General features: G+C 47.5%; 10 non-coding genes across 10 annotated transcripts; 6 read left to right on the top strand and 4 right to left on the bottom strand.

Annotated features, from left to right (window-relative positions):
- The first annotated feature begins 1029 nt into the window (after window positions 1-1029).
- Window positions 1030-1102, top strand: trnav-cac (transfer RNA valine (anticodon CAC)). Its single transcript has one exon. It is a non-coding gene; the product is annotated as a tRNA-Val (tRNA).
- Window positions 1103-2665: 1563 nt separating this feature from the next.
- On the top strand, window positions 2666-2739 carry trnat-agu (transfer RNA threonine (anticodon AGU)). The gene has a single exon. It is a non-coding gene; the product is annotated as a tRNA-Thr (tRNA).
- A 1376-nt stretch (window positions 2740-4115) lies between these two features.
- Window positions 4116-4257, top strand: LOC138234139 (U4 spliceosomal RNA). Its single transcript, XR_011187835.1, has one exon. It is a non-coding gene; the product is annotated as a U4 spliceosomal RNA (small nuclear RNA).
- Window positions 4258-11016: 6759 nt separating this feature from the next.
- Window positions 11017-11133, top strand: LOC138234144 (U5 spliceosomal RNA). The gene has a single exon (XR_011187840.1). It is a non-coding gene; the product is annotated as a U5 spliceosomal RNA (small nuclear RNA).
- A 391-nt stretch (window positions 11134-11524) lies between these two features.
- Window positions 11525-11641, top strand: LOC138234150 (U5 spliceosomal RNA). The gene has a single exon (XR_011187846.1). It is a non-coding gene; the product is annotated as a U5 spliceosomal RNA (small nuclear RNA).
- Window positions 11642-12398: 757 nt separating this feature from the next.
- LOC138234138 (U4 spliceosomal RNA) lies at window positions 12399-12532 on the bottom strand. The gene has a single exon (XR_011187834.1). It is a non-coding gene; the product is annotated as a U4 spliceosomal RNA (small nuclear RNA).
- A 230-nt stretch (window positions 12533-12762) lies between these two features.
- LOC138234155 (U5 spliceosomal RNA) lies at window positions 12763-12879 on the bottom strand. Its single transcript, XR_011187851.1, has one exon. It is a non-coding gene; the product is annotated as a U5 spliceosomal RNA (small nuclear RNA).
- A 6246-nt stretch (window positions 12880-19125) lies between these two features.
- trnan-auu (transfer RNA asparagine (anticodon AUU)) lies at window positions 19126-19199 on the bottom strand. Its single transcript has one exon. It is a non-coding gene; the product is annotated as a tRNA-Asn (tRNA).
- A 1174-nt stretch (window positions 19200-20373) lies between these two features.
- trnar-ucg (transfer RNA arginine (anticodon UCG)) lies at window positions 20374-20446 on the top strand. Its single transcript has one exon. It is a non-coding gene; the product is annotated as a tRNA-Arg (tRNA).
- A 1559-nt stretch (window positions 20447-22005) lies between these two features.
- Window positions 22006-22087, bottom strand: trnas-uga (transfer RNA serine (anticodon UGA)). Its single transcript has one exon. It is a non-coding gene; the product is annotated as a tRNA-Ser (tRNA).
- Between the last annotated feature and the right edge of the window lie 4443 nt (window positions 22088-26530).

The raw sequence follows: 26530 nt of genomic DNA, 5'->3' as shown, positions 1-26530 counted from the left end.
GTGGCCTCTCTGCTTCAGCATCGTGCCCTCACTCAGCCATTAAAAACGTCACTCGGACTTCTGACATGCTGACATGAAATGTCAAGAGAGAGTGGCGGAGACGCTTAAGGCAGAGAGAAGATGAAGAGGGGGCGTGGCTGCAAAATGATTGACAGCTGCATGACGCTCTCCATGCAAGGCGTGACCACAGGCTAAAGGACACCTTTCGGCACATCAAGCTCTAAGCACACACCTGGAGGACGTGGGAAATGATCCCGTTATCTCTCGCATGCAAAGCGAGCGCTGTACCATGCAAGCTAACCCCCCTCGCTGGGGTTATGCCTCGGTGTCACCTAGTGCCGCTTGTTCCCCTCTTACCGGGTGCAGTTCACTGCCCTTCGTCTGCAAGGCAGTCGTGTAATTGCAGCTTTCTTGACTTATTGATGAAGGTCTGACTGGACGAGCGAATGACGCCTCTCCCCCGTCCTCAAGCTCGCTGACAGAATAAAATGGAAAGTGCTGCCGTGGCTCATTGGTTTAGGGGTATGAGTCTCGCTTAGGGTGCGGGAGGTCCTGGGTTCAACTCCTGGATGAGCCCTTGTGTGTTCTTTTTGTCCTCGTCCACAAGACTGGGAACTGCATGGGCGAATGTGAAGAAGATCCTTCTCGAACGTGCAAAACGTGCGAGAAGAGGGGGCGCTTGTTTCCAGCCAAAACTTCTCGCGTGTGAGACGAGCTGACCATCGCTGCAGGAGGTGGGAGGGTCACTCTGGTAGACAGAGCTGACCTTCGGCAATAGGATTTATACTCTCCAAGATGATATTTGCACTTTCTGGAGAGGCGATTTTCTCCACTTCAGTAGCCAGATTTCGTCGATTGCGTGGAGAGGGCTGTAGAATGTGGCAGCGCCTTTCCTGCTCCGTCCATGACAGGCGTGCTGGTCTCTGGAGAGAGAGCACGGTCCATCAGCGCACTCCAATAAAGGCACTGGAAGCAGCTGAATCGCAATGGCGAAGCTCAACACTGGGCCGCTGGGCATATCTTACCACCGTTTCCGTAGTGTAGTGGTTATCACGTTTGCCTCACATGCGAAAGGTCCCCGGTTCGAAACCGGGCGGAAACAGACTTCTTTTGTCGCCACGCACAAAAGGGGATTGGGGATTCGCCTAGCGCTGTGATCGAACAGACCCACTCACCCCTTAGTGTGGCGGGATCTGCACAGTGCATGTCGCAGCGCATCCTGCTTTCACTTCAATGCGCGTCCTGATGTACCCCGGTCTCCTGCGTGACAGGTGGGGACAGGTGACAGGTCCTATACTAACGAGGAAGACATCGCTCTCTCCGACCCCCGGCATTGTGTCCCGAACCACCGTGCTGGAAGCCGACGGGTGCTGTGATTCCTTTAAGGAGCAGAAATGACAACCGAGGAGCCGAGAGATCATTTCAGCATTTCGCGTCTGAACGGAAAACACAAACGACCAACTCGGAATGACTTGCCTTTGACGCTTTTCAAAGCGTTCTTTGTGCACGACGACTGCGCCGCCTAGCAGATACAAATGGGTTGTACAACTTTGAACTAGCAAATGGAAGAGGGTTAAGCCCCCTCTCTTTTAGCCCAGGTTCAATCTGTCTCCCAGAATCACCAGGGCGCACACACACACACCCGTGCCGTTGAAGTGCTCTGCTTCATTTCTAAGGGCAACTCAACATTCACTCCTACCCCGAGTGCAGAAAAGACAGTGTCTGCAGCAACAGCAGCTCAGGTCTCTGCACAGGAGCTAAGCTGCCCCCATCTCCTCTGCTCTGCGGCTCCTGCGGAGTGGAGTCCTGCCTGGAGCTGTGTTTGCAGGCGGCGGCTCCCCGCGCCCTGTCTGTGCGTCGTGAAATTAATTAATAACGTTAATAAATTTATAAAGTTAATTTATAAAGTTAATAAAGTTATAAATTAGAAATTAATAACGATATAATTATATTCATGTACCGCAACACAAGAATAGTACACGCTGTACATTGTCTGTCGATAATGTTTCTGTAGTGCTTTTTCAGCACTCAGCACGTGACTGTGCTGGTGGTGCTGTGGGTTAGGTTCCTGACTTCCATATCACACGGTCTATGATTGAATCCCATTGAACTATGACTTTATTTTTTAACAAACATTTCTTTGAAAAAATGAAACGTTTCCCTTGGTCAGAGATTAAATAAAACCTCACTTTTTTTGAGCAGAAGGTTTACTGTGACCTGAGAAGGGCCGGCATCCAATCACGGTGGTACACACACACGCTCTCACCTATATGAGCTACACGGCTACCAAGATGATCTCAGGTGCGCCGAGCTGGTACGGAACATATTGAACTGATCGACGGCGAATTGTCTCTCAGACAGGCTTTTCACCTCTGAGCTCCCTGACTGACAGTGATCAGCTAGGTAGTGAAACAGTCAGCTGCTTCTAAGCCTTAAACAGCTGCATCTCGGCGCTTCCACGGAGAGATGATTTGAAAGCCGAACATCACCCGTTGGGAACAACTTACTATCACTAGTTTAAGAGACTCTTAAGGTCTTGCAGAGGTGCCTGTCTAATAGCATGCACTTTGCAAGCTATAGGTGTTTAGGCTGAGGCAGAATGCCTGTTAACAAAATGTTTTTCTAAAGGTGTGTCCAAGTGGCTGCAAAAGGACAACACTCCTGGGGCGCCGTGGCTTAGTTGGTTAAAGCGCCTGTCTAGTAAACAGGAGATCCTGGGTCCGAATCCCAGCGGTGCCTTCTTTGTTCTGTCTTCTCGAACAGTACTGGTCATTATGGACAACCGCCTACGGCTAGACTTAATTAAATGCAAGTATTCATTTCCTGTCTTTAACGCGACTTGTTTTTCTTAAAATGGATGCAACTTGCAAAACATGAAATACAAACCTTGCTAATCAGCGCTAGCGGCTGGCAAAAAAAAAAGAAGTCAGCAATGTTTTTTTTCTTTAACCTTAACCCTGCTAATGGAGAAGAGTTAATCGACCGAGTCTATGCAGCTTAAACGGTGCGCATGTCGGGTCCTTAGCTGAAAGGGTGGTAAATCACGCTCACCCCAGTCCTTAATCTTTTAAAGAGGATACAAAATTGAACCTAGTCGCCACATCACATACATCCTATTCAACGATAAAAAGGTAACATCTATCCTCGTCCAGAGTAAATCTCACGTTGAGGGCATATTTTTTTCCACTTTACCATGAGTCGGGCTCGGCTGCACAGAGGAGAGAGCAGAGCAATGAGGTCACGGGGACAGGGGAGTCACATGCTGGCGGTTTGAATACGCGGAAGATCACTGAGGGATCCACAGTATGTGGACCCTCCGTGCGCCATCAGTCCGCACTCCGGACTCTGAATCCTGCCATCCGAGTTAAGATCTCGGCGGAACCTGAGGCGCAGTTCCTTCTTAAAACGTAATCTGGTGAGCATTTCTAGAATCGTACTTGTATAGATGCAGCCTTTAATGTGTTGCTAGGTTAAAATTGATGACTTCTTGAACTTCAGTAGGCAACTGCCCTCTTGATTTCGGATTTAATTTCTTTATTACAGGGGCGCTTTTATGAAGACAGAGTCATGTTCAGGTACTTTGCTTGATGGAGGAAGCTCATTTCGGACTCTGTGATCTGCTCACCTGGAAAGGTCTACTGTACTACTACAAGAGAGAAGTAGAGTCTGGAAGAAGGGACAATTTTATGATGCTTTGGAAGGTAATGCTTTTTTTTCTTTGAAATCGAAATGAATCAGAATATCAGTGCAAAAGACAAACTCTTGGTTTGGTTTAAAGAGATATGGTTTTAAAACAGACAAAATGTAGAAAACAGGTGTTTCTCACTTTTGGAAAAGAATGGACCGGGGGTAATATTTTACTAGTTGCAGGGCTGAGATCACTGGGTTACAGTCCTGTAGTGTCACACCAGGGACAGTGGCGCAATGCATAATGCATCTGACTACGGATTAGGAGATTGTAGGTTCGACTCCTACCTGGCTCGGGTCGTTTTAAAACACATCGGGCTATTCCCCAAGTAGCCTGTGCTACTTACTGCATTGTAATCGTACCCAGTAAGAGATTTCCTTCATATAAATGAACTGCACCTGACAGCTTTAGAATAACACCTGGGCTCAGTACGGTGCTGAGAGCTCAGCGTTGCTGTTGTTCTAATTAGCACGCACGATTGTTGCTAGTTGAAAACTTTTCCCAATACCCCGCTTCCGCTGGTTTGCAATACAATCGGCGAAAGCAATTTTTGACAGTCTCGTCAGAGACTGAGCAAGGTGTTTAAAGACAGATTTTGTCATGGTGACATCATGGTAGAAAGAAACGAGCTTGTTACGTCTCAACAGAAACGCTCTTTATCTCTTTCAGCGTTATGCAGAGAACAGCGTCTGTCGAGATCACTTTTGAGTCAGCGCGAAACGCCGTGTGCTGTCAGTTTGATTTCATATTGCTCGTAGCGGCGCCCGGCTTTTGTCTGTCAAACGTTAGGTTGCGCTTCTTCATGCTGCATCGTCGGCATGAGTGGAGCTTTTTAAACGTCTGTACTTACTGCGCCCCATAAGAAATCGTTTGTCCCCGTTCAAAAGAGATTGTGCGATGTCCTGCAGCGTTTGCAAAGCAAACCTTTGACAGTTTGAAAAGAGGAATTTATTGTGCTTCCTGTGCGTGCAGTAGTTACAAAGTTGAAGGTCTTTACACGATCTGCTGCAGTTTTCAGTGGGCGAGCTTTGTCAGATGTCTTGGAAAAACGCACTGTGTTTCGGCTCGGGAAACATCATGGGCAGTGTCCTGCATGTTTTCTGTGTATAGCTGTCTTTTAACACATACAGAATTCATTAGAAATCATTGATTTCTCCAATTAACAAGGGTCCCTTTTGAACCTGCGAGAAGCATTCCTTCAATGTAACAGATTTACTCCGGGGAAAGGCAGCATGACATTGAGAGTAGCTCAAGCTTTCAGCACCCGTATCGGACTGCGTGTATGCAGACACCGCTCAGAATCCCCTGTAAGATTCTCCTTCAATTCCGTTTTGCAGTGCTTTAGCTCTTTCAAAAGGCTTCGCTTTGCTAGTCATAATCCAAGGCTCATGACAGCATTTGAAACCAATTGCCACTGCGTTGGCCAGGAATCGAACCCGGGTCAACTGCTTGGAAGGCAGCTATGCTCAACACTATACCACCAATGCACGCCCACAGGTGCCCTGCAGGACACCACCAGAGAATGCTCACGATTTCGGAAGCTGTCTCCGGGACGTGCTGATTCCACACATCCTGAATAAATCATGATATTGTTAGTTGCTGTAGCTAGACGTTCAAATGAGTTTCATGGCCAGATGGACTGTTTCCTCCAGCGATTTCGATTTTTAAGAACTTTTATTTCCTTTTCACAATAAAATACAGGGCATCACAAATGCTTTACATTAATATACATACTTAAAACAGTATATATGATCACATCTTATTACATTTTGACACGGTACGAGTTACATAGCAACAATTTCTTTTTTCTGAAGCAAATCACATTCTTTACTTAAACATGATAGTGTTTTTCACAGTTTCTTGAGATATTGACCTATGCCCTCTATTTCCCACAGATTTTCTGCTTCCTCCCTCCCTTCTCTCCACAGATCTCTGAGGTAATAGTTCTCTCGGGTGATGAACAGGGCCAGGCTACCTGCAGCCTTGACTGGGATCTTGATGCCTTTGAACAGCCCCATGTTCCTCACTCTCCACAGGGCGTCTTTCCCACTGTTCACCACGGCCCAGATCCTGTCAAACACGTCAGGAGGAAGTTTGACAGGAGAGATGCCGTATATGACGAAAGCAGCGGTCAGGGTAAATTGGGGCGAGAGAGCCTGCAACCAATCTTCAAACTGTGCCCAGAAGGCCTTAGCAAAAAAGCAGGACCACAGGAGATGGGTCACAGTCTCCTCCTCGCTGCAGCCCACCCTAACGCAGCGAGGGCTGGGTGTGAGGACCATACGGTACAAGGAAGTTCGTACCGGTAAGCACTGGTGGACGACACTCCAGGCTAAATCTCTGTGAATGTTGCACAGAAACTTAGAGGATGTGTGTTTCCACACCTTCCTTGTTTGGGCTGATGTTAAAATGCCCACAGGGGTCTGCCTATTGTTCTGGGGTGCAAAGAAATCTTCCAGTTTTTGGACGCTGACATCTCGGAGGGGAATATGGCCAATTGTGTGAGATCTTAGAAAACTTTTAACTGTCCCATAAATTGCAGGGCATGTGTCAGAGAGTGGGACATCCAGCTTGGGTCTGACACCCCACACTCTGAACACCTCCCTACCTACCCAGAGCCTGGAAAAATAAGTCCAGGTACGCGCTGCAGGTGCTGTTGCAAAGCCTCTCAGCACAGAGGCCAGGAAAATGCACAGCAGCTTCGTAGCAATATCTGGGACAGACTTCCCCCCTGAGGGTAGCGGCCTGTACATTATTTCCCTTCTGAGTCTTTCCTGCTTCACACCCCATAGAAATTGAAACATCAATCTCCTCAGCACCGCCGCAACACGGTGTGGGATTGGGAAGGTAGAAGCCAGAAAATTCAAGACAGGCAAGAGCTTGGCTTTGATGACCAGCACCTTCCCTGTCATGGTGAGGTCTCGGTTCTTCCATTGCATCAGTTTTTTGTTTAAGATTGGCAATTTGTTCTGCCAATTTACTGTTCCCATCTCTTCTCCAAAATACACCCCCAGGACCTTAATTCTCTTCTCTTGCAGCCTGAGATCATGTCCTTCTTTTGGCTCCCTCCAGTTCTGATAAAAAATCTCACTCTTAGATTTGTTAATTTTTGCGGAGGAAGCCAAAGAGAAACGATCACAGCACTGCAGAGCTCTGCTAATTGAGGCATTGTCAGAGAGGAGCAGGGTGACGTCATCCATGTATAGAGATGTCTTTACCTCTCCTCCCCCACTTCCAGGTACTGGTATCCCATTAATGGCCTGATCCTGGCGCAAGGCACAGGCTAAGGGCTCCATAGCCAAAACGAATAACAAGGGGGATAATGGCCAGCCCTGCCTCACAACAGACTTCAAAGGGGCGTGATCTATTGCCATTAACCATTACTCTGCTGTTGCTACCTGTGTACAGCAGGTTAATCCACTTTCTCATGATGGGGCCAAACTTCATGTGCTCAAGTACCGAAGTTAAGTACTGCCGGTTTAGGCGGTCAAAGGCCTTTTCTAGGTCTACACCTGAAATGCACAGAGGGAGGGAGCGATCCTCTGAGTACAGACAGACATCCCTCAACAAGGCCAGGTTGTCGCTCATCAGGCATCCTGCTATCCCACAAGTCTGTTCTTTCCCTACCAGTGAGGCCACTACATTTTGTAGGCGCAGGAAAAGGGCTTTGGACAGGATCTTAGTGTCCACGCCTAACAGGCTGAGGGGTCTCCAGTTCTTTATGTCATTCTTTGCTCCTTTCTTAAACAAGAGAGAGATAGTGCCTTCTCTTAAGGAGTCAGGCAGCAATTCTGTCTTATAGCTTTCCTCGAATAGGAGCAGCAGCGGATCCTGAAGCAGATCCCAAAAGGTGCAATAAAATTCTTTAGGGAGCCCGTCAGCACCCGGAGTTTTCCCCTTCTGTAAGCTCTCCATAGCCTGTCTCAGCTCTTCTACTGTCAAATCCCTCTCAAGTACTTCCTTATCTTCTTCACTCAAAACGTTTTCTAGCTTTGAGGTAAAAAAATGAATTTCTTCATCCTTTACCTCTGTAGAGCTGTACATTCTTGAGTAGAAGGCCTCGGTGCAGGAGAGGATTGCACTCGGCTCTGTTCTCTCTCGTCCCTCCTCATCAACTACACTTTCCATGACAGACTTGGAGCCTTCCACTTTCCTGAAAAAGAGGCGAGAACACTTCTCATTTTCTTCCAAGAACTGCACTCGACTACTTTCTTCGGCTATGCTCCGGATGTCCTTTTTTAAAAGGGTGATATCCTCGAGCACATCGAAGCCACTGTGCATCATCGTGTAGAGACGCTGCAGCTGCCTCTGTTTCCTGGCTAGCACTCCTCTCCGTCTGGCAGCAGCCTTCCTTCCCTCAGCCATGAAAAAGGCCTTTGTCCTCATCTTCACCTCCTCCCACCACTCTCCTACTGACCCGTACAGACACTGCAAGGACAGCCACTGTGATAGTTTCTCCTTGTAGCGGGAGACTACCCCCTCGTTCTCTAGCAGCTTTGTGTTGAGTTTCCAGATGCCTGGGCCAAAGCCCTGGAGTTCCACTCTACGACCTAAAGCCTGATGATCTGAGAAGAAGACAGGCTGAAGAGTGACCCCAACAACTTTCACTCTCTCTGAGACAAAGCAATAGTCAATTCTGGAGCTGCTATTCCTCCCTGACCATGTATATCCTGCTGTTGTGGGATATATACATCTATATGTGTCTGAGAGTTTAAAGTCTTGAACTAAGTTTTGCAGGGCCAGTGACCTGGAATCCAATTTTATCAGAGAGCTAGACTGCCTGTCTGTGTGCTCTAAGATACAATTAAAATCCCCTCCCACTATCACGTCTGTGCTACATAACAATAGGTGAGAGAGTGCCTTGAGTAGCTCCACCCTTCCTCCCACGTCAGTAGGGCAATACACATTGAATATCCGCAGGTTAATGGTCCCCCATTCCACATCCACACACAGCAACCTGCCATCTATGACCCTCTGAATACTTTTCAATTTGAATGCCCATCCTTTGAAAAGAATGGCCACGCCAGAGGCTCTGTTGTTATTGTCCCCTGACCAAACAGAAAGCCCTTTATCCCATCTATCTTCAAAGCTTTTATACCTCTCTTGATAGGCTAAAGCACACTCCTGCAACATCAACACATCTCCCTCTCTCTGCTGGAGGTAATCAAAGACAGACTGGCATTTAACTCTGTCATTGATACCTCTGGTGTTAAGAGATATTATGTTTAGAGCCATATTACATAAGAAAGTGGAACCAGTCTTTACAAAACACATTTCTCTTCTGTCTCACCTGGTCCCTTCTTCTTTTTCTTTTTCTTCTTACCAATTTCCTGCCAGCCATCCTCTGAATGAGCCTTCATCAGGGTGGCAGCAGTAAAAGCATTCACGGAGTCCATTTCAAGGAAGGGGGTAGAGGGAGGGGTGGAGGGGTTCCAGCTGTTCCCATCGCCATTTTCTCCTTCCTCCTCGCTCGGGGAGAAAACAGAGTCATTTTTCCTTTTCCTCAAGTCCAGCTCCTGGGAGCACTGAGGGGAAAGGGGTGCAGCCGATGCACCAGTCTCCTCTTCCCCCTCACCAACCATTTGCTGCAGATCCTCTGTGATGGACTGGATGGAGGAGAGGAGGGCATCTGTAGCACTTGCAGAGTCTGAGAAAAGCAGCTCCGCTGAATCCTGGGTATCGTCGCTGGACCCGCTCCACCGGGGGGCCCCACACTGGCCCTCGTTCTGAGGAGCAGGAGTGGGGGAGGGGTCCTCGCTGTTCTCGGGGGTTTTCAAACCCTCGTGCTTGTCTGGTGCAGTCTGTTGTGGGGGCGTAGTGGATTTCTCTTCCACCGGCCCCGGAACCACAGCAGGGCAGATCCTGGCTGGAGGCTGAGACTTTATCAAACAAGGGTTCTTTGTTTGACTTGTTGTTTGCTTTGGCTTTTCGGGCCGGTTTGGCTGAAACAAGCACTGCCTCATCCTTTCTCATTTTGAGTTTATTGGCGTAGGCATGAGGGCAGTTTATAAAAACGTGTCCTTCCAAGCCAAGTAAATTGCACTTTGGCAGCATTGAACAGTCAGAGGCTAAATGTCCCTGTTTGCCACAGGTCTTGCAGCATTTCACAGTGCAGGGCGATGCCAGGTGTCCCACAGCGCCAACACACCTTTGGTTGTCCCACATAAAAAACATAGCCATTGCAGGCGCCCAGCCAGATTGTAGAGGGCAGGTGCCTTAAGCCTCCATTTATATTGTCCGGTAGCAAGCGAACCTCGAATTTCCTTGCTCCTGCTTTTATACCGTCAACATATCTAACCTCAGTTCCATGGTGGACGGTGCAGTACTGGTTAAGCCAGGTGTGAATGTCCTCCGTCTTTTTTGAAGGTACAGGCATTGAGCATTGGTGGTTCAGTGTTAGAATTCTCGCCTGCCACGCGGGAGGCTTGGTTTTGATTCCCAGCCAATGCAGTGGCTTTTGCAACTCGCAACTGAAAACCCACTGAAGCTAAGCGGGTGTGAGCTAGGTCAGTACCCGGATGAGGGTGAGCTACAGGGAAAAACAAAGCTTCCAGCTGGAAGCGGTGTTAATGGTGCCGGCGGGGGGGCGCTCACCCTGAGGTCTGTGCGGGTCCCAATGCCCCAGTATAGTGACGGAGATGCTGTGTTGTAAGAGGGCGCTGTCTTTTGGATGAGATGTAAAACCGAGGTCACAGCGCTCTGTGTTCATTAAAAATGACCACCAAAACCTTTGACAAAAGCTCTTGGTAATTGATGGTCTTCAAAAATGCTTCTCCTTTAGGTACATTTTAAATCAGCTGAAAAATGCTGTGAAATGGGGGGCATTTCAGGCCAGTGTAGGATTTTGGTTACAAGAACCATGAAAGTGCACAAGAAAGCCCGTACACTGAATTACACGGCTTTCTATTCAAAAGAGGACAAAAGAAATTCCCTGAGTTCGATTTTTTGCAGCACTGAGAGGGGCACTGTTGCGAGGCCAGTTAGCTCAGTTGGTTAGAGCGTGGTGCTAATAACGCCAAGGTTGTTGGGTCCGGCCGTCTGATTGGCGTTCTTTTCTTTGGGGGGCGGGAAGTGTCCGGCCGCAGGGGATCTTGGGACCTTGCCTGCATAGCAGCTTCCCAGAGTGCGTCGTTTCCGGCACAGTGTGGCCGGGTGTTTTCCGAGTTATCGCACGGATTGGTCACGCTCGCAAGCCGTGAGCCGCAGGCGATGAGCCCGGAGCTGAACGGGCCCCACTGGCTAGTTTGTAAGGCCAGGTGCATTGCCAACCACGACCGGCAGCGCAGAGGCTTTGAAGGCGGCCTGGGCTCCTGCAGCTGTGCAACCACGCACTCTGGTTTCTCTTCATCTTGTACAAATCTTTTGCCTTTTACTAAAGATTTCCGTGGAGAGGAGCATGAATGAGTTCCATGCAATTTTTGTGCTTCCCTGCCTTCGGGTGGGGCGCAGCCTGGCTGGTCAAAGAGAGAAAACAAAAACGCCCGCAATCGGTCTTGTTATGGCGATTGTGGCAGTCTGCTCCGCGAGTCCTCGGTCTCCATCCGTCTGATTGGCGCTCTTTTCTTTGGGGGTTGGGAAGTGTCCGGCCGCAGGGGATCTTGGGACCTCGCTTTGCATAGCGGCTTCCCAGAGTGCGTCGTTTCCGGCACAGTGTGGCCGGGTGTTTTCCGAGTTATCGCACGGATTGGTCACGCTCGCAAGCCGTGAGCCGCAGGCGATGAGCCCGGAGCTGAACGGGCCCCACTGGCTCGTTTGTAAGGCCAGGTGTATTGCCAACCACGACCGGCAGGGCAGAGGCTTTGAAGGCGGCCTGGGCTCCTGCAGCTGTGCAGCCGCGCACTCTGGTTTCTCTTCATCTCGTACAAATCTTTCGCCTTTTACTAAAGATTTCCGTGGAGAGGAGCATGAATGCGTTCCATGCAATTTTTGTGCTTCCCTGCCTTCGGGTGGGGCGCAACCTGGCTGGTCAAAGAGAGAAAACAAAAACGCCCGCAATCAGTCTTGTTATGGCGATTGTGGCAGTCTGCTCCGCGAGTCCACGGTCTCCGGCCGTCTGATTGGCGCTCTTTTCTTTGGGGGGCGGGAAGTGTCCGGCCGCAGGGGATCTTGGGACCTCGCTTTGCATAGCGGCTTCCCAGAGTGCGTCGTTTCCGGCACAGTGTGGCCGGGTGTTTTCCGAGTTATCGCACGGATTGGGCACGCTCGCAAGCCGTGAGCCGCAGGCGATGAGCCCCGAGCTGAACGGGCCCCACTGGCTCGTTTGTAAGATCTGCGGCAGATCGTGTAAAGACGTTCAACTTTGTAACTACTGCACCCACAGGAAGCAGAATAAATTCCTCTTTCAAACTGTCAAAGGTTTGCTTTGCGAACGCTGCAGGACATCGCACAATCTGTTTTGAACGGGGACAAACGATTTCTTATGAGGCGCAGTAAGTACAGACGTTTAAAAAGCTCCACTCATGCCGACGATGCAGCATGAAGAAGCGCAACCTAACGTTTGACAGACAAAAGCCTGGCGCCGCTACGAGCAATATGAAATCAAACTGACAGCACACAGCGTTTCGTGCTGACTCAAAAGTGATCTCGACAGACGCTGTTCTCTGCATAACGCTGAAAGAGCTAAAGAGTGTTTCTGTTGAGACGTAACAAGCTTGTTTCTTTCTACCATGATGTTACCATGACAAAATCTGTCTTTAAACACCTTGCTCAGTCTCTGACGAGACTGTCAAGAATTGCTTTCGCTAATTGTATTGCAAACCGGCGGAAGCGGGGTATTGGGAAAAGTAGCAATAATCGCGCATCGGCTAAACCTCAAAGGCTACGATACTGCCACTGCGCAAAGCTGACGGTTGCCAGGCAACCGCGTGGATCCTATGGAAATCGTTATCAATCGTCTCATGGCATGTCGTTGCTGTAACGCTTCATATTTGCGGCCGGACACTTCCCGCCCCCCAAAGAAAAGAGCGCCAATCAGACAGGCGGAGACCGAGGACTGGCAAAGCAGACAGCCACAGTCGCCGTAATAAGAGCGATTGTGAGCGGTTTTGTTTTCTCTCTTTGACCAGCCCAGCTGCGCCCCACCCGAAGGCAGGAAAGCACAAAAATTGTATGGAACTCATTCATGCTCCTCTCCATAGAAATCTTTAGTAAAAGGCAAAAGATTTGTACGAGATGAAGAGAAACCAGAGTGCGTGGCTGGACAGCTGCAGGAGCCCAGGCTGCCTTCAAGGCCTCTGCCCTGCCGGTCGTGGTTGGCAATGCACCTGGCCTTACAAACGAGCCAGTGGGGCCCGTTCAGCTCCGGGCTCATCGCCTGCGGCTCTCGGCTTACCTGGCAGGGGAGATACCTTGATCAGCCTGTAGTTGGAGTAGTTGGATTGTTTTCTTGTTTTGTGGAAGCAGTGTTTGTTTTGCAGTTTGAGATGGCAACCTTTGGATCCCGCAAGAATGCTGTACATTTTGAGCTTTTGGATGACCTCTTCATGGATCGTATGCAGTTCAGCAGAAAAGTGTTACAGAAGGAACTTGGCTTTGAACCTCGGCACTTGGATTTCATCTTCGCTCTCCCAGGTCAGAAAGCATTTGAGGTTGTATTTGCTACCTATCCTCCGTTTGAACAATGCGTGGATGTCTTTGAGGCAAAAAGAGGGAAAGTTCCTGCACTTGAGAAGATCAACTTGCAGCCTCTGACACAGAGAGAGAGGAAAACGGTGCATGTTGTTATGTTCTCGGAACAGGCAAAGACGGAGGACATTCACATCTGGCTTAACCAGTACTGCACCGTCCACCATGGAACTGAGGTTAGAGATGTTGACGGTATAAAAACAGGAGCAAGGAAATTCGAGGTTCGCTTACTACCGGACAATGTAAATGGAGGCTTAAGGCACCTGCCCTCTACAATCCGGCTGGGCGCCTGCAATGGCTATGTTTTTTATGTGGGACAACCAAAGGTGTGTCGGCGCTGTGGTGCTGTGGGACACCTGGCATCGTCCTGCACTGTGAAATGCTGCAAGACCTGTGGCAAACAGGGACATTTAGCCTCTGACTGTTCAATGCTGCCAAAGTGCAATTTATGTGGCTCGGAAGGACACGTTTTTAAGAACTGCCCTCACGCCTACGCCAATAAACTCAAAATGAGAAAGGATGAGGCAGTGCTTGTTTCAGCCAAACCGGCCCGAAAAGCCAAAGCAAACAACAAGTCAAACAAAGAACCCTTGTTGGACAAAGAGTCTCAGCCTCCAGCCAGGATCAGTCCTGCTGTGGCTCCGGGGCCGGTGGAAGAGAAATCCACTACGCTCCCACAACCGCAGACTGCACCAGACAAGCACGAGGGTTTGAAAACCCCCGAGAACAGCGAGGACCCCTCCCCCACTCCTGCTCCTCAGAACGAGGGCCAGTGTGGGGCCCCCCGGTGGAGCGGGTCCAGCGACGATACCCAGGATTCAGCGGAGCTGCTTTTCTCAGACTCTGCAAGTGCTACAGATGCCCTCCTCTCCTCCATCCAGTCCGTCACGGAGGATCTGCAACAGCTGGTGGGTGAGGGGGAAGAGGAGACTGGTGCATCGGCTGCACCCCTTTCCCCTCAGTGCTCCCAGGAGCTGGACTTGAGGAAAAGGAAAAATGACTCTGTTTTCTCCCCGAGCGAGGAGGAAGGAGAGCATGGCGATGGGGACAGCTGGAACCCTTCCACCCCTCTTTCTACCCCCTTCCTTGAAATGGACTCCGTGAACGCTTTTACTGCTGCCACCCTGATGAAGGCTCATTCAGAGGATGGCTGGCAGGAAATTGGTAAGAAGAAAAAGAAAGAGAAGGTAACAGGTGAGACCGAAGAGAAATGTGTTTTGTAAAGACTGGTTCCACTTTCTTATGTAAAATGGCTCTAAACATAATTTCTCTTAACACCAGAGGTATCAATGACAGAGTTAAATGCCAGTCTGTCTTTGATTACCTCCAGCAGAGAGAGGGAGATGTGTTGATGTTGCAGGAGTGTGCTTTAGCCTATCAAGAGAGGTATAAAAGCTTTAAAGATAGGTGGGATAAAGGGCCTTCTGTTTGGTCAGGGGACAATAACAACAGAGCCTCTGGCGTGGCCATTCTTTTCAAAGGATGGGCTTTCAAATTGAAAAGTATTCAGAGGGTCATAGATGGCAGGTTGCTGTGTGTGGATGTGGAATGGGGGACCGTTAACCTGCGGCTAATCAATGTGTATTGTCCTACTGACGTGGGAGGAAGGGTGGAGCTACTCAAGGCACTCTCCCCCCTATTGTTAAGTAGCACAGACGTGATAGTGGGAGGGGATTTTAATTGTATCTTAGAGCACACAGACAGGCAGTCTAGCTCTCCGATAAAATTGGATTCCAGCTCACTGGCCCTGCAAAACTTAGTTCAAGACTTTAAACTCTCAGACACATATAGATGTATATATCCCACAACAGCAGGATATACATGGTCAGGGAGGAATAGCAGCTCCAGAATTGACTATTGCTTTGTCTCAGAGAGAGTGAAAGTTGTTGGGGTCACTCTTCAGCCTGTCTTCTTCTCAGATCATCAGGCTTTAGGGTGTAGAGTGGAACTCCAGGGCGGGACTGTCTTTGGCCCAGGCCTCTGGAAACTCAACACAAAGCTGCTAGAGAACGAGGGGGTAGTATCCCGCTACAAGGAGAAACTATCACAGTGGCTGTCCTTGCAGTGTCTGTACGGGTCAGTAGGAGAGTGGTGGGAGGAGGTGAAGATGAGGACAAAGGCCTTTTTCATGGCTGAGGGAAGGAAGGCTGCTGCCAGACGGAGAGGAGTGCTAGCCAGGAAACAGAGGCAGCTGCAGCGTCTCTACACGATGCTGCACAGTGGCTTCGATGTGCTCGAGGATATCACCCTTTTAAAAAAGGACATCCGGAGCATAGCCGAAGAAAGTAGTCGAGGAGTGCTGTTAAGAGGCAGAGTGCAGTTCTTGGAAGAAAATGAGAAGTGTACTCGCTTCTTTTTCAGGAAAGTGGTAGGCTCCAAGTCTGTCATGGAAAGTGTAGTTGATGAGGAGGGACGAGAGAGAACAGAGCCGAGTGCTATCCTCTCCTGCACCGAGGCCTTCTACTCAAGACTGTACAGCTCTACAGAGCTAAAGGATGAAGAAATTCATTTTTTTACCTCAAAGCTAGAAAACGTTTTGAGTGAAGAAGATAGGGAAGTACTTGAGAGGGATTTGACAGTAGAAGAGCTGAGACAGGCGATGGAGAGCTTACAGAAGGGGAAAACTCCAGGTGCTGACGGGCTCCCTAAAGAATTTTATTGCACCTTTTGGGATCTGCTTCAGGATCCGCTACTGCTCCTATTCGAGGAAAGCTATAAGACAGAATTGCTGCCTGACTCCTTAAGGGAAGGCACTATCTCTCTCTTGTTTAAGAAAGGAGCAAAAAATGACATAAAGAACTGGAGACCCTCAGCCTGTTAGGCTTGGACACTAAGATCCTGTCCAAAGCCCTTTTCCTGCACCTACAAAATGTAGTGGCCTCACTGGTAGGGAAAGAACAGACTTGTGGGATAGCAGGACGCCTGATGAGCGACAACCTGGCCTTGTTGAGGGATGTCTGTCTGTACTCTGAGGATCGCTCCCTCCCTCTTTGCATTTTAGGTGTAGACCTAGAAAAGGCCTTTGACCGCCTAAACCGGCAGTACTTAACATCGGGACTTGAGCACATGAAGTTTGGCCCCATCATGAGAAAGTGGATTAACCTGCTGTACACAGGTAGCAACAGCAGAGTCATGGTTAATGGCAATAGATCACGCCCCTTTGAAGTCTGTTCAGGGGTGAGGCAGGGCTGCCCATTATCCCCCTTGTTATGCGTTTTGGCTATGGAGCCCTTAGCCTGTGCCTTGCGCCAGGATCAGGCCATTAATGGGATACCAGTGCCTGGAAGTGGGGGAGGAGAGGTAAAGACATCTCTATACATGGATGACGTCACCCTGCTCCTCTCTGACAATGCCTCAATTAGCAGAGCTCTGCAGTGCTGTGATCGTTTCTCTTTGGCTTCCTCCGCAAAAATTAACACATCTAAGAGTGAGATTTTTTATCAGAACTGGAGGGAGCCAAAAGAAGGACATGATCTCAGGCTGCAAGAGAAGATAATTAATTTACAGGTGCCATTCCCCGGCATTGTGGCCATTGTCGGTGCTCACACGCGATAAGATAAGGCGGAGGAGAGCGGGGCATGCCCAGCGCCAGACATTCAAGGAGGGGGCAGTGTGAGGTGAGGTGAGGTGAGGTGAGGTGCGACACGCCGGAGCCCCGACGCAGCTAATGCAGAGCAACTGTTGGACTGGCATCGAAAGGACGTGTGCGCACGGAGCGAGCCTTCCCTGCGGCGGAGCGCGGGAACTTTCTCCCACCTCCCGCTGCAGGAGTTGTGTGCGCTGCAGCGGTGCCGAGAGAAAAGCACAGAAGGCAGCAGGCTCTGGAGAGCAGGTAAGAGACGGAGCCTTGTGGGCAGGCGAGCAGGCCCGTTTTTTGGAAATTGCTGAAAAGGTTTGTTCGGTGTGTGGCAGGCGCACGTCGCGAGCTTGCGTGGCGATCTGCCGGTCTGGAGTTATGCAAATGAGGCCGAATTGCATCCCGGGACATGCTGCGAATGCGCAATGGCGACTGCAGATGTGTAGGAAACGGCGCGCTCGTTTTCTCGTTTTGCCCACACTTTTGAGTGTTAGTGTGGCGTGTGAGTGTGCGAAAGAGTGGGCCCAGCAGGAGGCGGTGGCGTGCGGGGCGAGGAGGTGGCCTAGGCTGCGCAATTTGTGCTGTGGGTGCGGGCCTCTTGCAACTTGGTTTATTTGGTTTATTTATGGTTCGCATAAATAAAACCGGAAAAGAGGAATTTATTCTGCTTCCTGTGCGTGCAGTAGTTACAAAGTTGAACGTCTTTACACGATCTGCTGCAGTTTTCAGTGGGCGGGCTTTGTCAGATGGCTTTTAAAAACGCACTGTGTTTCGGCTCGGGAAACATCATGAGAAGTGTCCTGCATGTTTTCAGTGTATAGCTGTCTTTTAACGCATACAGAATTCATTCAAAATCATTGATTTCTCCAATTAACAAGGGTCCCTTAAAGGATGAGTCAAAGTAACGTCTAATCGGATTAGTTTCCTTTGAGCTGGTTCAGAGTTTGCTCAAGAGTTTACCTTTCACAGATGCGCAAAGAAGAATGTTGGGGGTGCATGCTTCAAGGCGCCTTACAGCTGTAGGGAGTGATTCGAGACGATTCGTGGCGTGTGCTCGTTCCCATATACCGTACGCCCCGGGGTGCAGTGCTAGGATGACGTACAATACTGCTTGGGCACGTAACGGCGTTATATGCAAGTGCGGGACGTGAGGGTTTTCGTTTGTTCGTTTTGTTTTGCTCTGCTTTGCTTTGTTCCGTGGTCAAGAGGCGTAAGGTAAGTTGTAATCCAGGGAGAACACTGGTGGCAAACAGTCCAAGGTGAGAGGTGAGGTCCAAAGTCGAAAAGGCAGAAGGGGAGTCCAATATCCAGAATAAAAGAAGTAATGGAAAAAACGCCAGGTAGAGCTCTCAAGGAGTAGACTCAATACCAGCGGGAAGCAGGTAAAGATGGTAAAAATAGCACTGCGTACCGCACGGTGGAGTGTGTGCAGGTGGGTTAACTCGTGCGGCGGCGTTTGTTAATAATCACCCGCTGCTGGTGCTGATTAGATTGCTTAAGAGTTGGTCTTAACTGCCTGGCGGTCATGACAAGCTCCTCTTTAAGCTGTGGTTTAGTTTTGCATTCATGTGTTTCTAGAGCAGTTATTTATGGGGGTGGGTGGGTCTTTCACAGAGGCTCAGGACAAATCCCCTGCATGAAAGTCTACTGTGTGCGTTCAAACAGTCACAGGTCAAGAGCCAGGCAGGAGGACAATGGACAGAAGAAGCAACAAACTAAAAATAAAAGAACGAATATGAAAAAGCCACCATCTTTTTCTTTTTGACATTTTCCGACTTTCATGCAAGCCAGGACAAAGTTGCTCGTAGCTACTTGTGGATTCAAATACTCTATCGAGTGCTTTGATGAGTTTTTGCAATTTGATTGTCGTCCTGTCAGCCTGTTTCTGTTTTTTTTTTCAATCTAGGGATGGAAAGTATGAGGGAAATGATGGAGCAATCAATAACCGCTCCGGAAAAATGGCAGAAAGAAATGGTCCGTCACTAAGGACATTTGTGAAGCAGAGGAGTGACATCACCACAAAGGCGACACATTCTGCTGATGGTTTTGGTGAATAATGATTGAGGCGCGTTAAGAGAAAGGTAGCTGTGTCAGCCTGCGTAGGCTGCAAAGGATCAAGCAAAGGTTTGCTCCATGCTGAAAAGAGAAGAAAAGAAGCACAACGTTTCGACTGTGGAGCCTTCTGCGCCATTTTCTTTAGCGGTGATGATGTTTACATTGGAAAAACTGAGACATGCGTCCCTGGGTGGGCTTGAACCACCAACCTTCTGGTTAATAGCCGAATGCGCTAACCGATTGCACCACAGAGACTGACGGCCACTTGAGCTCCCTACATTTGCAGGTTTATGGTCAAAGAAAACAATCACTTGCGCTTCTTGCAGCCGGCAATCTTTTTCCACTGACAACCAAGAAATGGATTTCATCTTTCACAAGCTGTATGGATTTCTTCAAAAACAAGTTATTCCAGAAAGGAAATGAATTCTTGCATTAAACTGAACCAAGCTGTACATGTTTGTCTGAAATGAGACATTCGGCACAACAAGACACGGAGAGAGGCACCGCTGGTATTCAGACCCAGGATCGCCTGCTTACTAGGCAGGCACTTTAAGCCACTAGGGAACAGCGCCAGCAGAGCACCGCCCTTTTACAGACACTTGGACACATCTGTGTTCGGTGTGCACTTAACCTGCTCTCTGAGCCCGTTGCCTCCGTCCCATTTAATAGCAGAACTGACGCCAAGAGAAATGATGAGAAATGGCATTTATCGGGCACTTTTCATGTCCAAGGAGCTCAATGCCCTTGACACCTCCCATTCTTTGGCGACACCATTTTTTCTTTTGTTTAATTTCTATACTTATTGATAGAATAAAAACGATATGTCATGTACTGTAAGGGAAATGTCTCTTTTCATGGGGAAAGCTAGCACCAGCAAATGTTGTGTTTAGAAGAAGTGATTTAACATGACACGTGACCTAATTTACCGGAGCAAAAGCTCACCCAGCAAGCCCTGCTTTACTTCTACAGGAGAGAAGTACTGTAGAGTCTGCAAGATGTTCAGCTGGGTAGCTACGTCAGCATGCCTCGGCTGCAAAGGAACAAGTAATAGGTTTATTGCATGCTGAAAAGAGAAGAACGGAAACACAGTGTTTCGGCTGTGAGGTCTTCTCACACCTGAAGAAGCCTCACACCTGTAAAAGGCTCCATGGTTTTCTTTCTTCTCTTTTCAACATGGAATACACCTATTGTCTGCAAGATGTGACAATTTCATGGTGTTTTGGAAGAAAACCTTTTTTCTTTGAATTCAAAATCAATCGGAATTTCAGCACGACACATCAACACTTTTTCTGTTTTAAGGAGATGATATTTTAAACCTGATAAAAATAGTAGGAAACACAAGTTTCTTGCTGTGAAAATGTAGATGGGGAAGTGTACTACTAGTAGCAGTGTAGAGCTCTCTGTGGTTGAGTGCAAGCACATGTTCTATGGGCCAGTAGCGTAATGGATAATGCATCTGACTTCGGATCAGAAGATTGTAGGTTCGAATCCTGCCTGGCTCGTGTGGCTTTTAAACCTCTCAGGTTCCTCGGTAACAGGTTGCTGTCATGTATATGAACTATAGAAAAGCATTTGCCACAACCCGTAAATTAGCACGCAAGTGCGGGCTAGTTAACACAGAACTGTATGGAGATCATCTCCAGCTCCGAGCTCAATTGCAATGAAAAAACATGCAGAACAGAACTGGAGAGCAGCTGAATTTGTGCTCGGTAGGGTGGGGAGGACTCAGCATTGCTATTGTTCTAATTGGCATAAACTGCAGGGAATCTGAATCAGAACATGTCAGTTAGTTCGATCATTGCGTCAATATGTAGGCCACGTTAATATAGAATTATTAGTTTGTCTGTCTCGTCTTTGTATATAGCTGAATGTCCCTGACAATTTCATGTTAGTTTTTAAGAACGACATTGGTGCTAATATATACATATATAGCATATAAGGAACACGTAAAAGTTTAGTCCATGCTGAAAAGATAAGAAAACCGCCACAACGTTTCATCTTGGAATAAATCTTTACTTGTTGTTTTGCAGCCTACCCATTCTGACCTAACTCCTCCCTTGAAATTCCCTAACAGATAAGGGTACGTAACGGCTCATGCGATGCTCAGTTGCAATTTGTCCCAAAACAAACAAGAACAGCAGCTGAGGGTTTGAGTTTGAACATGCACTGTATTAAAGCAGCTTTTATTTCCATTGATAAATGCTAGATATTCCTACAGAGATTCTCCAGGTGTGTAAGCGATTCCTGTTTCTGTTTCTATTTCTGTTTCATATATATAAACAGTATATATATATATGTTACATGTGTCTCTGCAATAGTATAAATGTGTTATACACTATCAGGGGCTGCTTTTTTGGGCACCTCATCTACAACAAGGGATTTTTTTTCATTTATGTTTGTGGACCTTCACCATTTGAGGAAGTGAGTTAGATAAGAAAGTTACAGGTATGGTGAGCAATGACTGACAAAGGCACGTACTGCGTATTCCTTACAGAAGTGTAAGCAATTTGTTCTAAAAAACACCGGCTAAAGTCCAACATCGTTAGCAATCTTATTACTTAAACAGAATTAACATCAATAAACTGTAAGGTGCTGGTACATGCGAGTAGATTTGATCTTCTATTAAACAAAAATGCAATTACAGCTCTAAAAAGGTCAACCTAGACTTCTGTAACAGATCAGTTCAGATCATCGCTGTTCCTCTGACCTTGTGAGTCTTTGGAATTTTAATAATTGTATTTTGCTTGCCTTTCATGTGGTCTGTGTACAAGTCACTGTGGCGTATGCGGTCCTACACAGCCTTGCTATAGATGTGACGAGCCTCCGCTATGTTGCAATGGAGAACAGGTTCAGTAGGGAGCTGCCGAGAAAATTCAGCTGGAAAGCTCATTGCAGAAAAGCATCGGTATCTGTGTCCAGCTGCAAAGCGTCCTTCGTGGGTGCTGAAGAATCGATTTCACAGGCTGCGGGCCCAGACGATTTAGAGTGTTAAAGGTCCCAGCGAAAACGAAACGGCGCTGGTCCTTTTACACGCACGCACGCAACCAAATGCAAAGGACACCGTAGTCGGCAGGATTTGAACCTGCGCGGGGAGACCCCAACAGATTTCAAGTCCGTCACCTTAACCACTCGGCCACGACTACAGCGAGCACCACGGCCGCTGCCTTCTTGCTACAATCGAACAGGGAGTGCGAGGCGGCGGCGGCGGCGGAGGCAACTTTTTTCAAGTTCGCTCTCCGTTTAAGAAACCTTTTACGCCATACGTGCAAGCACACACACACACACCTCAGAGGACTTAAGGGTGGCTTCAAGTTGGAATGATAAAGTCTCCCCGTTCGGACATGAAAACAGAACGTTCTTAGACAGAAAGCAATCAACAACGGAGACATGTGGACGACGATTTTAGTCACTGCACTTTGAATAGCATTTTTACTCCAGTCACAGGAGATGCACCAATGGCCCTTGACCTACGCTCTTACCAATGCCTTGAACATTCAAACAAAACAGCCCTAAAGTCCTGCGGTTTAATATAACGCTGTTACGTGTCGAGGCAGTATTTGACTCCGTCCTACCGTTGAGACACGGGGCGTACAGATGCAGCTATTCAAAACAAGCGGGCGATACCACATTATTTTGCGGTGCGCTTTACGCAGTCTACCACGAGTTACCGTAAATTCTCCTATAAAACCGCAATTAAAATAATAGTATCCGGAATTTCTGCAAGGTGGAGCTAATAAAGCTCAACCTCTCATGTTTGAGCTGTCGCCATCAAAGTCTTTAACGAAGATATTACTAATAGTATTAATAATGAATGACCTTGGACAAGCTGTAAACTCAAAGTAGTGCCCTGGTCCACATTCTTTTTTTCATTGACCGTCTTTGTAAAAGTAACACCACAGCATTTCGCAATCACGCATTTGTTTCCAATCATGCAAAGTACAGTAATTTTTGAGAATCTCCGATTCACCATGCCTTTCACATGCTCATAAAAGAGATTGATTTAGGAACATAAACATATTACTGTATGCAAACTGTACTGTATACAGTATGTATATGTACATGTATATTTAATGTCTTTACTGTGCCCGTTTAAGCATTGAATATTTATATGGAATTTTACCACTGAAGGGAAATCTTAGTACCTGAGCATAAAAAGAATAGGAGCATACTGTAACACGTGTGAAGGCCATAAACGATATTAATTTTGGAACTTAAACATACAGTATATGGCTGGTCTCGGTACTTTAAAGAAAACATACACACCAGTATTCCATTTCTCCCTAAACATTTTAAGCATCGAAGTCTTTAACTAACGTGATACTGGAGTCAACAAGCTCCGGTACAAGAATTTGATTAAAAGGGAATATAATATGGAATCGCGTATTTAAAGAAATTAATAACGATATAATTATACTCATGTACCGCAACACAAGAATTGTTACATAATGTTTTGTAGGGCTTTTTCGACACTCTTTGTGTGACCTTGCTGGTGGTGCTGTGGGTTAGCTTCCTGACTCCTACATCACATGTTGTGTGTTTGAATCCTGCTGGAGCCGTTACTTTTTTTTTTAATAAACATTTTTTTAAAAAAATACAATGTTTCCCTGGCTCAGAGATTAAATAAAACTTCACTTGCACCAAACAAATTTATATTTCTAATTATCATAACATGATCAAATTTAAGTCATTTTAATAACAATGAATAGTCACCTAGGCGTTACAATATAAACATTTATATTGATTTAAAACCCATAAATAAAGCTGATACTGTTTAGACTTTTAATTATTTAAAACTGTATTACAGCAGCACAATGCACAATGCAACGTAATAATAATAATAATAATAATCATAATAATAATAATCATAATAATAATTGCTTACATTTATATAGCGCTTTTCTGGACACTCCACTCAAAGTGCTTTACAGGCAATGGGGACTCCCCACCAATGTGCAGCATCCACACATAAATCGCTATCTTTGTCTTCCGTGTAATAATGTTCACCTCTCTGTCCAGCAATTTAACAATAGTAATAATAATGAACTTTATTGTATATGGCGCCTTAAAAGCTGGCTCCTCAAAGCGCTTTACAGGATAAAAACAATAACAACAATACTGTTAGGCTGGGCAAACGATTTTTTTTAAAGAAATACAAAATGAGATATAATGATGTGTTCCGGCTTAGACATTAATGAAGAGCATAACACGTGGGTGGCCAGCGGGAGTGCTGGCTGTGACGGATTAAACCGGTTTCACAGGTATTTTTACAGTAGAAGGGGACCAGATTTCCAGCGAAAGACACCTTCCCCCCTCAAAAACCAAGGAAGTACAGTACTTACTAGTTAAGAAAGCTAGGCTCCTCAACGAAATCGCTTTAACATGCTAATGCGATGGTGTTACAGTCCGGGCATGGCAAGCTTCTAATGTCAACCCGACTATGGCGAATGGAACCCTTCTTTTATTGGAAGAAAATGAACATATTCTAGTCCTAAATGAATTAATAGCAAACATGGTTTACATAAAAGACATTTTTCCAAGAAAGTTTAGCCTTTGTCACTAATGAAACCACTAAATAAAGACATAAATAAAGAAATCCCCTGGAGCAACATTCACAGGTTAGACAGGAGGTTCAGCTGGACGCTGAGACTACTGCGCTGTGGACACACCTGATCCCAGATGCCGATTCCCTCTGCTGTGACCCAGGGAACCTGCAGTCAGGTAACATTATTTCTCACAACTACCAGGTAGTGAGTGAGATTGACCTGATTGTTCCTGCCTCAACGGCAGGGTTGCCAATACACCCAGTCCCCCAGAAGGGACAGGGAATGAAAGCCGAGCCGGTTTTCTTACAGCCACCAGCTCAGTTTGTCAGTCTGAGTCTGACCAACAGTGGTTCAGCACCAACCACTGGAGCTGGATGGGCAAGCCACCCGACTGTTAGTGCAGAACATGGAAAAGGGGGGTGTCAGAATCCCCGCCTGCACTGACATGGGCCTGGTGGGTGATGGTGAGTTCAAAGACAGTGAACTAGCTATCCCAGTGCTGGGGCAGCTCCCTGAACCCCTAGAGAGGGAAGGGGGGAGCGAGCAGGTGTCCTACACCCACGCCCAGCGAACGATTGTAAACATGCCGATAGAGGGATTCCTCAATCAGGAAGTGTGCAGGGTGGACCTGAACAGTGAGAATGGAGTAACAATCCCAGATCCCTCAGGTGCTCCAGATGACCACTAAGCCAAGGGTCAGGCATGCTCCACCGCTGCACCACCCCCTGCAGGGTTCCTAGAGCACAGGCATGAACAAATCGAAAAAGCAGATGTCCTGGAAATGGAGGAGCAGCATCAGCAGCTGCGTCAGATCTCCTCAGATTTCCAGGATGTTGGTGCCCAAGATGCCACATGGCATACTGAGAAAGAGACCATGTACATGCTGCGCCAACTTAGAAAGGCAACAGTCACTCAGAAGGAGATGACTGGGATCAGCCACCCGAAAAGACTTTTGGGAGGACTGATTGCTGCCGCCACTGTTGTGTGTTTGCTATTTCTGATAGGTTTGCGTGCTACTGGCCCCAAGGAGGCCATAGTACAGCATGGTAACTTGACACTGTACGGTCTGGAACCAGACAACATAAGACCAAACTTGAGGTCGTGGATGCCTTCAGGTGCCACACTATTGAATTGGATAGAAATCCAAGAAACAGTAAGCCCTCACAAGGTACAGGTAGTTAGTTTGCTTTAATGGAACAAACCTCCAAACCACCCTGGCAGGTGCCCAACACAGGTGTCATGGTTCATCAGGGGGGCTGGGAACAGGAACCGGTGTTATTGTAACACTGCTGCTGGGAAGCTGGATCATGGCTGACAATGTACTCTGAATGCTGTACTCTTACATCAAGATGTACTCCGGGTAGCACAAATGAGTCAAAGGTAGCATTTCAAAAGAAAGGAAGTTACTTCTTCCCCAAATATCTGCCTACAGAGGTATCAGATACTGACAGTGAACTTCCTGATTTGTAATGCCTAGACTGAGATGATGTCTCCTACCGTGTTTATACATACTCCAGATGTTTTTCATCCTGTTTGTTCCCAATGCTGGTTCCGGTATGAATTCTCAAGGAGAAATGTGGACATTTAAGGTTAATGTTCTAATGACAGGGGACATCACTTAACTCTGTTTTGTTTTGAAGGCAACAACGTCTCAGGACCTCGTGACCTTCAAAAAGGGGGGATATGTAGAGGCAATGCTTGTTAATAAGACAGAAATAAGTGTTGCTGTGCTTTCCCAAATGAGGCCCCATCTCTCTCTTCATCTCTGTGGTGCAGCCACAGAGAAACTATTCATGCAGGCTGATTTAAAGATGTTTTCTTTTGATAAGGGACAGCTCCCAAAGGGGGATGCACTTAGCTAAGCCTGGCTATCATGATCAATGGTCATCCATTGGCGCCTATCTGTCTAGGGAGTGCCAGATGGACATCTGGATTGCATTCCTAGGTGTCAGGAGTAAGTGACTCATATCTCACCTTGATCAACCAGTCAGGGACTGGTAGGGCAATGTAACCCATGTGGGACTCTGATGCCCATTAAACTTT

The sequence above is a fragment of the Lepisosteus oculatus genome, unplaced genomic scaffold (genome assembly GCF_040954835.1).
Source record: "Lepisosteus oculatus isolate fLepOcu1 unplaced genomic scaffold, fLepOcu1.hap2 HAP2_SCAFFOLD_74, whole genome shotgun sequence".
In the NCBI taxonomy this organism is placed as follows: domain Eukaryota; kingdom Metazoa; phylum Chordata; class Actinopteri; order Semionotiformes; family Lepisosteidae; genus Lepisosteus; species Lepisosteus oculatus.
Note: the sequence above shows the minus strand (reverse complement) of the source record. Positions and strands in the feature narration are given on the sequence as shown.